Genomic DNA, 13,686 nt, shown 5'->3' on the forward strand with positions numbered 1-13,686 from the left:
GAATGAAGACTAGCTGGATGAGTTTGGATCAGAAATGATGAATTTTATATTTTTGTCATTACTAGTGACTTTTGTTTCACTAAAATATTTTGAGTTTCCTTACTGGTTCTGACTAACTTTTGGGTTTCTCAGGGACTGGCCCTGAGAATTATTCTTGCCCACCACATACTGGGAATTATTCTTGCCCACCACATACTCTCCTTAAAGAATGTCATCCTTTTACAAAAATTTAAATACCGTCTTTATGTAGATAACTTCCAAATTCATATTCTCAGTCAAAACCTTTTCTCTGAACTCAAAACCTGAATATCCAAATGATTACTTGCTATCTCCAATCTGATGTCTACCAGAGATGAGAATTCAGGTATCAAAGTATATGTAACACAAATCATGATTTTTTTCAACAAACTGTTTCATACTTCATGTCTCACTCATCAAGTTAAGTATTACCACTATTCATTCAAGTGGGAAGCTTAAGAATTGAATTATCTATGAGTCCTCACTTCATATAACCACATATTTTCTGAAATAAACAATATATCTATTTTTTGTATCTTGGAGTTTAACTAGATCACAGAGTTTTATGACAAATGGTGAGGTGGAGAGAGAGATTTTCTAAGTTTGTGTATCTCCAAAGAAAAGAATTAGTGGTTAGAAATTATAGTGAGCAGGTTTTGGCTCATTAGGGTGAAAACCTATATTAAAGTCAGCAGTATCAAAAAATAGTATTTTTATCCTAATCTTATTCTAAAAGGATATTGACAAGGCAGATATACAAACAAATCTATTCATTACACAGAGCTAATGAAGCCTGACAAACTCCTTATTTATGGTAATTTTCCCTTCTAATCAGCTCCCTTGTCCATCCTTACAGTAGATCTTCCATTCAAAACTTTTCTCCCAGAAGATGACCAAAGTTGTGAATGGTTTGAGAAGTGTCACTCGTAGGATGACTGAAACAGTGAGACGTTACAAGAAGTTAAACTCTAGCAAAGATACTCTGATTTGTGTGTGTGTGTGTGTGTACAATAGACAGGTAGACAGACACATGTACCTCCACATCTGTGTATGTACCTATAGGTCTGTGTGTGTACATGAATGTCTGTGTAATGTTTTCATTTCACATGCATACCAAAAAATTAAACCGTTAACTAAATTAGACTAGTGATTACAACACAAGTAGGATAGTAAATGGAAAAGATGCCAAAACTCCTTAGAGAAAGAAAGAGATAACAACATCGGGAATCACTGGATGATAACTTGTAGAACTAGGCACACAATACATTCTTGTGGGTAGGAAAGTAATTTGAACTTGGCCAAAAATATTCATCAAAATAAAATATATTTTCCCCGTGCCTTAAAGCTTTATAAAGGAGGTTACACTTATTTTGTGTGTCTCCAAAGAACAGGATCAGTAGTTGGAAGTTATAGGTATGCAGGTATTGGGTCACTTGGATGAAGTCCTGATAAGTATGTACTGTATAAAAGAGGATGAGAGGATGCACAGACTAGAGGGTTTACCATTGAGAGTAGAAATTGGGCCTGAAAAGGACACGGTCTTCTTGACACATGGAAGAAATGTCTATGTTGGGAGAAAGATGATGAGTAAGTTGTTTATTTTTGTTTCTTAGTAAACACTTCTCCTTCCCTTCACAACATATCTATTCTATATCAACAAATCACTACACTTAAGCTAGTTGTCTTTAAAATTTTTATACAGAATAATAAAGCACAAAGTATTACAAATCATCAACCTAGGAGAATCAAAGATATCTTTGGTGAATAATAAAACTGACCTGATTGTGCATTTCAGACTCAAGTGACCAAAGAGGGATACATTTTAAAAATAAGATAGTCTCTATATCTGTGAGTCTATTATATCTTTTTGTTATATTCAATAATTTGTAGTATTTTTTATATTTCACATATGATATACAGCATTTGTGTTTATCTGACTTAATTCACTTAGCATAATAATCTCCAAGTCCATCCATGTTATTGCAAATAGCAAGTTAAGGATATCTCTGATTTTTAACAAACTTCACACTGTGACCAGAAAAATTTACTAACTCCTCCACTCAGAGGACAAATAGCTATTTCACTTCAAGATTCAGGACAAGTCAGCTTTTTGGATAAAACTTGACCTCTGATTTAATACAAATTTCCTTCCCTATTAGGTGCAAGCTGTTCAAGAAGTTAAATTTGAAAGACATGCAAAAAAACAAAACAAAAAACAACAGACATATGCAATAGCAAGGGAGCACACATAAACTTTAACATTTTTTACTCATTTACCCACAGGCACCCACACAGAATGGGAAGCATGGTGGTATATATGATTAGGACACAAACATCCACATATACAAATCTTTAGAGAGGGCCCAAAGTTGAAACTCTCTCACTTAGAGTAGGGTCAAGATGGGGCCTTGATAAATTGCTCTATGCCACTCTGATTCATTTTTTGATTCATTGGGAATTTTTGGAAAACTCTGGCTAAAGGCCTGCCTTCTTTAGTGACTGCATGCTGTTGTAAACCCAAATGTTAAGTGAGAATTTTTGAATTAATGCAGTTTCCGGGAGTAACATTCATTTCTTGGGCAAACTTCAGGAGATGGTGAAGGACAGGGAGGCCTGGTGTGCTGCAATCCATGGGGTTGCAAACAGTCAGACACAGCTGAGCGACTGAACAACAACAACAATATTCCTTTAACAGATTCATGTTTCATTCATTTCTGAAATATTCTATTGTATAATTCACATAGACATACTCTCTCACCTATATAATTCATTGAATTTGCTTATTCATATATCTTTCTCTTATTAAATCTCCACTCCTCAATGGCAGGAATACAGAATTATGACGATCCTATCAAAGTGACTGGCATGTAAATATTACTGATTTTGAGTGCAATAAAACACATGAAGACCTCATTTGCTTCTGTTTGTGTTAAATTAGGCTTCCTTGGTGGCTAAAAGGTGAAGAATCTGCCTGCAGGGTTTGATTCCTGGGTCAGAAAGATCCCCTGGAGAAGGGAATGGCTACCCACTCCAGTATTCTGGAGAATCCCATGGACAGAGGAGCCTGGTGGGCTACAGTCCATGGGGTCGCAGAGTCAGACAGGAATGAGTGAGTAACACGTTTTTTTTCCCAAAACACAAGAAGACCCCCATTTACTTCTGTTTTTATTATTATAGGACTTCTACATGTTTGAATATATGTGGCGATTTTCTGTTATATATTTCTATCTTGAAACACCCAGTAAAAAGAAGTAAAATTTCACTTTCTGTATTATAGTATTTGTCATTGATAATTTTCAGATTTCTTTTTCATACTGTCACCCTAAACATACGAACTACTAGACACTAACTTCTTCATTTCCTTCCATCATCTAATTCAATTATTTAAAATAACACTTTCTTATTCCTTTTTTTTTAATTGTCTCAGCCACACTTATAGGCAGTTGTTTTCCCTATCTTTTATATTTTAGTTTATTAACTTTTATGGTAAATTATATAGTAACTTAATTCATTAATCTCACAGAATCTATGGTAGGAGAGTTAGGAATAGAAATGCACTGTCTCTGTGGTTTGGGTCCAAGATAATTGGTTTAATGGGGTTTTGAGTTTATAAATCCAAATCCAAAAATATTATAAAAATTCAATTGGGAGCCATAAAAAATATGTTCTCAAGTTATTTAATACTATAAAATTAAGAAAAGTGATATTGTGATATCAGTATTTCATATTCTAACTTTTGTATTCAGTTGTAGTTTTTTTTTTTAATTTTCCCTTTAATGAAACACCATTTGGCATATAGTCAGTCAATTCAATTAAAGTTTTATTTTATGGATAAGCATGAGAAATGAAAACCCTATTTATATTTATAAAAAAGCTATTTCAGATTAACCAGTATGCATTAGAGGATGTGTAATCTTGTAGACTTTGATGCAAACAATGACATTTGCATTTATATACATCTACCATTTATAATAATCATGTAGAGCTATATAACTATTGCAGGGTCAAATTTCTGAGATTTCATTTTCGCTATATTTTCCTAGCAAAATTTGGAGAGAAAATAGGGAAACACGAATCCATTATAGATTTCCATGTGTAGTGTTTAAAGGTAAAACAAATATTTTGTTTTTTTTTATAATAACTCATCAATAATTTAAGTACAGTTAAAAAAAGCAGACACACCTCTCTGTTGGACCAGGAATATTTCCTTTATATTCATGAGCTTTGTTCAAATTTTAATTTATAAACTATTTCTAGAATTCCATTTTCTGAAGAAATTTTACTTAAAATATTAATAAAATATTCAACTTTATATGTATTTTATAAGTATGCTAAAATTCCTCAGTAGTTGGTAAAATACTTTAGGACTAGAGATCTGCCTTGATTATTTATGCTTTTACTTATCCCAGTCCTCTGATGTAGTGAATTGTGTTTTTCCACCTTTTCTGAAGGATAAGAACTGGGCAAACACTAAATTCAAGAGGTTTCTTGAATCAGAAGCAGAAAGGAGGGCAACCAACTAGGGCAAAACCTAAAGAGAAATTTATGTCCAAATAGTAGAGAACCAAACATAGCCTTACCTGAGATCCCTGGGATAGATGCAAAGAGATGCCAGTGAAAGGAATTCAGAAATCACAGTTGATGAACTGGTGGAGGTCAATGGTATCCTGCAAGAGTTTATAAAGCCCAGGATGCTGCAGAGATTGGAGGGTTGCTCCTATCACCCTGGAGAAAGTTTAAGTGTGTTGTATGGATTTATGGGAGTGGGAAAGCAGCACAGTGAGAGTCCTGGAACCCCACAGGTATGCTCCCCGTCTTACTTGTGAACCAAGTCTTTATCTGTAGTGTCCGTGACTCAGTCATGTTCAATTCTGTAACCGCCTGGACTACAGGCCACCAAGCTCCTCAGTCTGTGGGATTCTCCAGGCAAGAACACCGGATTGGGTAGCCATTCCCTTCTCCAGGGGATCTTTCCAATGGAGGGATCAAACCTGGGTCTCCTGCATTGCAGGCGGATTCTCTACCATCTGAGCCACCGAAGTGGGGATGACGTAAAACTCTGCCACTCTTCCTAGTGAGAACTGTAGTGGAGCATGTGGAAGGAAACAGACTAACTCTTCATGAGATAAAGGCCAGTGTGCTGGACCTAGCAGTCAGAGAGGGAGGGAGACGGGCAGGGACATTGAGGAAACCACACTTCTGAGACAAGGCACAGGGCGCCTTCCAAAGATCAACTTTAAAAGTGACAACAGAAAAGGTCTTCCTAATGTTCCACCTCCTCAGACTAACAAATTTGCATAATAGCAACAAAATATTATTGAGAGAGCTACAGAGGAGGGATACAAGAATGGGAAGAAATCCTCTCTGAGGTGTAGTGCAGAGGAAATACCGATCACCAAGGGTGGAACAAATGGACCGGGACCGAAAAACAGACAAAACCCCTTTGCAACACTAGCCTTTATCAAGACACATGTTTCTTGAAGAATTACAAAACTAGTGCACTGAGCATGACCATATTAACTATCCTCAAACCCAGCTTAATTCCTAACTAGATAATGCAAATCCTCATATTAAAATTATGGCAGAAGGAGGCATGTTACTATTCCCAGGCTTAAAACCTGGATACCAAAACAGTGGCATTCTAGTCAATATATTTGGCTTTCAGCAAAAAAATCTGACACACAAAAGCAAAGAGACACATTCCCAAAAGACAAAACAGTTACCAGAACAAGACTCAGACATGACACATCTGTTAGGCCTATTAAATCTGACATGGAACTTAAATATGTTTAATATTCTAAAGACTCTAATGAAAATGATGAGCAATATAAAAGATCACATATTTTAGCAGAGATGAAACCTATAGGTAATGAAATGAAAATTTCTCAAATGAAACGAAGTCAATAGAAATTATCCAAAAGTGCAAAGAGGAAAAAAAAAACAAAACAAAACACAGTGCATCTAAGACTATCAATAGTTGACATGCCTAATTATTTTTTTTTGACATGCCTAATTATAATTCATAAAGAAACAGGACTGATGAAATCATTTGCAGAATTGATGGTCAAGAATTTTCCAAATATGTTAACTCCTAAGCCACAAATTAAATTTATCAGAGAACAAATAAATAATGAAATAATAACCTAAGAAATTGCTGGAAAAAAGGCAATGAGAAACTCTTAATGACAAAGACATTGTATAGAGGAATAAAAGTATGAATTATTGCAGATTTCTTGTAAACAATGCAAGCCAAAAGAGAGAGAAACCTTTATAAGGTGCCAATGTGCAAAGATAAACTCAAATTCTCTGTGGTAGGTTTGGAATTCATCTATTTCAAAATTGTCTAAAAGTAAAAAAGTTAACAAAAAGTAAATGAGTCATTCAAAATCAAATGACCTCCCAAAGGTCAGTTTTAGAGGAAACATTACTTCAAATTCTAACTTCCTACCTATTTTAATTGTGTTAAATTTGAAGGGATTCTTTATTATATGCCAGAAGTTTTGGAGGATATTGTTACTTTGGTGAATTTCAGAGGTCATAATTGAGTTACTTTTTTTGTTTTCTGAATATTATATATAGTTTCAACATGGAACTAAACATTTAACAAAGATAAAGTTGTAAGGCAAAGTTTTAAAATACATACTGATGAAAATAAGTGGGAATAAAAAAATACTGTCAGGTACTTGTTTGGGCTCTGGGACAAAGGCATTTATTTCTGATCAAAGTTAAATCTTTACTTAATCTTGAGTTCATTAGCTTCAAATTGAAGTCTCTCTCACTGTATTTTCTGTAACTTCCTCAAAATACTGATTCTCTACCAAGTGCTTTTACTTTCTTTATCTCCTTGTCCTGTAAATCCAATTAGTTGTTTAATTACTATGACACTTGCTAGACTACATGTCTATACATAGATATGTATTTGTTTCTTCCCTACTTCACTAAGCTTATCTTTGATTCTAACACAATTATCCACGTAAAGAAAACATGCAGCCCACCCCTTATTTTCATTTTCTCCAATAAACTTATACTTTTCCCATGTCTGTATCTATATTTATAGCACATGAAATGCCACTGATCCTTCTCTGCCTTCTTACTTATCCTAGAAGACCTGAATTCTTTGCTAGCTTTGTTATTAACATCCTAACACCTCTGATTAGAAATTCTGTGTTTTTATTTATAACTTTAAAACATAGTGCCTCTGCTGAGCTTATAACTAACCTCTGTATCCAAAATTTTACTCCCTTGTTTGTCCCAAACCTGTTTCCCTCAAGATGGAGAAATATCAAAGAAAAGGGGGGATTAAAATTGTATACAAGCACCTTTATTGCTGTCCTTTGAAGGGAAAGGCTTTTGGATTAGTCTCCCAGGCATCCCCCAAGTCTCAAAAGGGTGGCTCAAGAGTCAATGATTAAAGACTGTGAAGATGTAGAAACAACACCTGTTGGGCCAGGAAACTGGTAACAATTTAGACTATAAACCAGCCACATAGACTCATCAAATCCCCAGTTACCTGAAAAATATAAAGGTCTAACACACATTCCTAAGTTGTTGTTGTTTTTTTGCATGTGTGTGGTGGTGGGTTTTTTTGTTGTTGTTTTTAAACAGGAAACAGACACCCACCAGATAAAAACTAACTGCAAGCACATAGACTCCAGTCTGACTGAAGCCAGAAGACTGGAGATGCTTGAAACTTCACCTTGATGCCAACCAATTGGAGAATCGTGCACAAGCTGATCATGTGCCCTAAAGCCCCCTCCTTCATATTGCCTTTAAAACCCCATTCCTGAAAGCTATTGGGGAGTTTGGGTCTTTTGAGCACAAGCTGTCAATTCTTCTTGTGTGGTACCTTGCAGGAAATGCTAGGCTTTCCTTCGCTACAATCCAGTGTCAACAGACTGGCTTTACTGTTCGTGGCAAGAGGATCCAAGTTTGGTTCAGTAGTATAACTGTAGGTCTTAGTATGTTACATGATTATTTTATATCCATTGTTTCATTTTAACATTATTTGATAAAATATTCCACCTACCTTAGATATCCAATGGTAGATTAAGGCAACTTAGTATCTTAGTTCAGAATATTTCTGAGACATATAAGAGATTTACAGATACAGCCTAAATTCAATTACCTCTAATATGCCCTCAGCTTTTGTTGATTTAAACAGTCTTTAAAAATTGAGAATAAAAATGATACAAAAGTATGTTGTTGAGTGCTATTGACCATATAGAAGAGATTTTGTTATCTCCTTTCTTCCTACATTAGTATTTGTTTTAGGCACTCTGTTGTTTCATATCCTGCCTGTTTAAATATGGTAGTCACTCAAATCAAATTTATCTCCTATTTCTCTGAGTTCTGCTTGTGTAATAATAAAATGGATACAGTGTGTGTAGAATATGGCAGCAGATTTTTCTACAGAAATTTTGCAGACCAGAAGGGAATGGCAAAATATGTAAGTCCTGAAATGGAAAACCCTGCAACTTAGGATGCTTTACCTAGCAAGATCATCATTTAGAATAGAAAGGTGAGAGAATTTCTCATACAAGCAAAAACTAAAAGAATATAGCAATCCACATGTGTATATGTGAGGAGGGGGAGATGTGGGGTGTGGAGAGAGACACAGGGTTGTATGGGGGTGTGTTTTTGTAGAGAAGGGACATCTGTGGATGGAGGAAGTATCAGAGTGGGTGAGTAGGGGGAGAGATGGGTGTTTTTGTACGTTAGACTAGGAATAATGGGGTAATGGATAGACTGGGGTGGGGTTGTGGAGAGAGGAACTGGGGTGTAGGCGTAATTACATGAGTGAAGAATGGGGTTTGTGTTTTTGAAGAGATGGGTATGCGCGGATGAAGGCATAGATGCAGTGGGGTCTGTGTGTGTTTCTGAGCACGTGGGGAGAGGCTGTGTGTAAGCCGGCTGTGGTGTGTGGGGGGGGGTATATGTGGGAAAAGACGGGGTGTCTTGAAGGCGAGACGTGTGTCTGTGTACAGAGGGAGAGATGGTGGGTAGAGGCAAAGACAGAGGCTGTAGAGGGAGAGAGAGGGCGCTAGCGTGTGCTGGGGTGCGTGTGGTGAGGTGGTGTTGTGGGTGGTAATGATGAGACAAGTTTGTGGAGTGAGTATGTGTGAACAGAGAGGTGGGTTTTATGGGGTGCAGACACACATGTGTGTATGTGTAGAGAATGGAGTATGGTTGTGGGGTTAAAGGTGTGTTTGTGTGTGTGTTTCTGTGTGTACATGAAGAGACAGAAGGTGCGGGGTGGAGGTAAGGGCTGTTTGTGTGTGTGTGTGACTGGGCAGGGAGAGAGTGGTGGTTGCAGGAAGAGAGGATGAATGGGAAGGAGAGATGTGGGTGCGTGGGATGAGACAGATGTGTGGGTTCTGGTTATATGGGGAGAGGGGCGTGTGTAGAGACTGAATTGTGACGATGTGGACAGAGATGTATTTGTGTGTCAAGCAACAGGGTTGTCTGTGAGGAGGAAGAGCCAGAGGAGTGTGGGACACAAGTCAGAGGTTCACGTGTGGAGGGACAGAAAAGCATGATGGAGGGAACGGCAGGGGAGTATTGTGTGTGTGTGTGTGTAGAATATGGGCTGTGTCTGTGAGGATGGGGATTGGGGTGTGTGTTTTGGTGTGTGTGCGCGTCTGTGTGGAGCAACATCTGTGTCAATGTGGAGCAAGAGGCAGTCTTGTTGAGAGACAAAGACTGTATCTGCACAAATGGGTGTGTGTGTGTGTGAAAGGACAGACAGAGATGTGTGCTGTGTGTGTGTGTGTGTGTGTGAATGTGTGTGGGAGACTATGGTTGGGTGCAGGGGGACAGATGGGGACACAGATGGAGAGACACACGTGTGTATGCATAGAATATGGTCAGAGTACACTTGTATTATTGATGCTGGGGTGTGTGTGTCTGTCTGTGAATGCACTTAGAGACTGGGCTGTGGGTGTGCTGACCCACGGGAGGGTGTGGAAGAGGACAGGAGATGTGGGAAATGAGGCAGGCATGTGTGTGCATGTGCTTGTGTGAGTGGAGAGCCTGGGATGTATTTGCAGGGAGAGATGTGTGTATCTGAGAGTGCAGGGAGAGGCGGTGGGGTGTGGAGGGAGAGAAGCTGGGGTGTGCAGGGAGAGAAGCTGGGGTGTGCAGGGAGAGAAGGTGGGGTGTGCAGGGAGAGAAGGTGGGGTGTGGAGGAAGAAGCAACTTGGGTGTTTATGTATATAGAGAGATTGGTGTATGTGCCTGTGTGTGTGTAGAGACTGGGGGATAAACGCACAGTGTGTGTGCTTGTGTGTGTGTGTGTGTGTGTGTGTGTGTGTGTGTAGAGACTGAAGTAAAATGTGAAGGGAGAGATGGGGTGCTGGGTGTGGAGAGATGGGAGATGTGTAGAGGGAGAGATGAGGTGTGTGGAGGTGTGTGTGGAGGGATAGACAAAATTTGGGTCTTTGTGGGGGTGTATGTTCATGGATACTGGGGTGTGGGCATGTAGAGATGGGTGTGACTGAGAGACAGGGTGTGTGGAGGCAGAGATTGGTGTCTGTTTGTGTGTATGTTCCTGTAAGAAGGAAGAAAGGAGTGTGTATCTTTGGGAAGAAATGTGGCGTGGGGAGTGAGTGGAGGGAGAGATGTGGTGTATGTATGTGACGATTGGGCTGTATGTATACTTATATACACGTGTGGAGAGACTGGCATATATGTGGGAAGACTGGGCTGTGTTTGGAGGAGAGTCGTGTGTGTATGTGTCTGTAGAGGGAGAGACGTGGGATGTGAAGGGAGAGAGAGGGTTGTATGAGGGCGTGTTTGTATAGATAAGGAGTTGTATATAGACGGAGTGTCTGGATGAGTGAGTGGAGGGAGGATGGGTGTTTCTGGGTGTGTGTGTGTGTGTGTGTGTGTATAGAGAGAGAGAGGGAGGACTGAAGAGGGAGAGGAGGTGTAGGGGTGTGTATGTGTGTGTGTCTGCGTGTGTGTAGGGAGGGATTGGTGGTTGCAGGATAGACTGGGTGAATGTGGATGAACAGACGAGGTGTCTGGACAGATGGAGGTGTCTGGGTTTTCAGCGTGTGGAAGGTTGAGTGTGTGTGTGTCTGTGTGTGTACAGAATGGGGAGTGTATTTGAGTGTGTGTGTGTGTGTGCATGCAGAGGCCACGGTGGAAATGTGTGTGTGTGTGTAGAGAGACTCAGGTGTGGGTATGAATGGAGAGAGAGGATACAGAGGGAGAGATATACTGTGTGTGTGTGTGGAGGGAGACAAAGGGATGTGTGGAGGGAGACGTAAGTGTTTATATATGTGGAGTAACCTGGGTTGGGGTGTGGAGGGAGGAAAAGGGTTGAGGATGTGCTGTGTGGAGTGATGAGGTTTGGGTGTGTTTTTGGAGAGATATATGTGTGTGTATATGTGGATACTATAAAACTCAAGCTGGAAACAAGATTACTCAGAGAAATATCAATAACCTCAGATATGGACATGACACCAGCCTAATGATAGAAAGCAAAGAGGAACAAAACAGCCTCTTGATGAGGGTGAAAGAGGAGAGTGGAAAACCTGGCTTAAAATTCAACATTCTGAAAACTAAAATCATGGCATCTGGTCCTATCACTTCATGGCAAATAGATGGAGAAACAATGGAAACAGTAAGATACTTTATTTTCTTGGGCTCCAAAATCACTGTGGATGGTGACTGTAGCCATGAAACTAAAAGATGTTTGCTCCTCAGAAGAAAAACAATGACAAACCTAGACAGTGTATTAAAAAAGAGAGACATCGCTTTGCTGACAAAGGTCCATTTAGTCAAAGCTATGGTTTTTCCAGTATTCATGTAAAGGTGTGAGAGCTGGACTATAAAGAAGGCTGAGAGCCGTAGAACGTATGCTTTTGAACTGTGGTACTGGACAAAACTCTTAAGAGTTCCTTGGACATCTGTGTCTCTTTTTCTGTTTTGCATAGAGGGTTATCATTATCATATTTTTAAATTCCATATATATGCATTAGTATACTGTATTGGTGTTTATCTTTCTGGCTTACTTCACTCCGTATAATGGGCTCCAGTTTGTTGGGATGTTCTGAGAGAATAGCATTGAAAGAAGTATACTAGCAAATGTGAAACAGATCACCAGCCCAGGTTGGATGCATGAGACAAGTGCTCAGGGCTGGTGCACTGGGAAGACCCAGAGGGATGGGGTGGGCAGGGAAGTGGGAGGGGGGATTGGGATGGGGAACACATGTAAATCCATGGTTGATTCATGTCAATGTATGGCAAAAACCACTACAATACTGTAAAGTAATTAGCCTCCAACTAATAAAAGTAAATGAAAAAAAAAAAAAGGGGTTCCTTGGACAGCAAGGAAATCAACCAATCAATCCTAAAGGAAATCAACACTGAATACCCATTGGTAGGATTGATGCTGAAGTTGAAGCTCCAATACTTTGACCACCTGATGCAAAGAACTGACTCGCTGGAAAAGACCCTGATGCTGGGAAACATTGAAGGCAGGAGGAGAAGGGGACAACAGAGGAAGAGGTGGTTGGATGGCATCACTGACTCAATGGACATGAGCTTGAACAAACTTCCAGAGATAGTGAAGGACAAGGAGTCCTGGCATGCTGCAGCCCATGGGGTGGCAAAGAGTTAGACATGACTGAGCAGCTGAACAACAAATGTGGAGGGAAAAGGTGTGTGCATATGTGGGGAGAGATGGGGCTGTAAGGAAAGGCAATGTGTGTATATGTCTATAGGAGGGATGTGGGATGTGGAGGGGGAGACACAGTTGTATGGCGGCATGTTTGTATAGAGAAGGAGCTGTGTATGGAGGGAGTTTATGGGGGGTGAGTGAGTGAAAGGAGAATGGATGTTACTGGGTTTGCGTCTGTGTATGTGCAGAAGGAGAGAATGGTGGTGTGGACAGGGAGAGAAGTGTGTGTCTTTATGCATGTGGAGAGACGGGGGTGTAAGTGTGAGGGGAGAAACAACAGGGGTGAAGTATATGTGGAGAGACTGTGGTGTAAATTTGGATGCAGAAATGGGGGTGCATGTCTGAAGAGAAGGTAAATGTGTTAGTTGAAGATGTGTGTGGGTGTGGGTGTGTTTGGAGGTCGAGAACAGAGTGTGGGTCTATGTGCAGGGAGAGACTGGACTATAAGCGTATTTGTGGAGAACTGGGGATGTTTGTGAGTGTAGAGAGTGTGGTGTGTGTCTGGAGGGAGCCGACAGGGCGTAGGTATATGCATGGAAAGTTGTCTGTATTGTGTGTGAAGGTACTTAGGGTGAGTCGGGAGTTTCGGAGGGAGTCAGGCATGTGGTGTGTGTGTGGAGGGAGAAAGGGGATTGTGTGTATGTTTGTGTGTAGAGATAAGGGTGTGTGTGGAGGAAGAGACTGGGGTTGTGGAAAGAGAGCCAGGAGTTTATGGAAGGAGAGAGAGTAGGATGTGGAGGGAGAGAAAGATGTGTGGGTGCTGCTGTGTTTGTTATCATAGGGTGTGTGTGTGTAGAGACTAGGGTATAAATGTGGAGGGAGAGATGGAGGTGTCTGTGCATTGAGAGTCATCACGTAGGTGTAGGGGAAAATCGGTGCTGTGGACGTGGGTGAAGAGGGAAAGATGCTGTTTCTCTTTTTGGGTGTGGGTCTACGCATATGAATGTGGAGACTGGTGTGTGTGTGTATGGAGAGACTGGTTT

The sequence above is a fragment of the Muntiacus reevesi genome, chromosome 19 (genome assembly GCF_963930625.1).
Source record: "Muntiacus reevesi chromosome 19, mMunRee1.1, whole genome shotgun sequence".
NCBI lineage: Eukaryota > Metazoa > Chordata > Mammalia > Artiodactyla > Cervidae > Muntiacus > Muntiacus reevesi.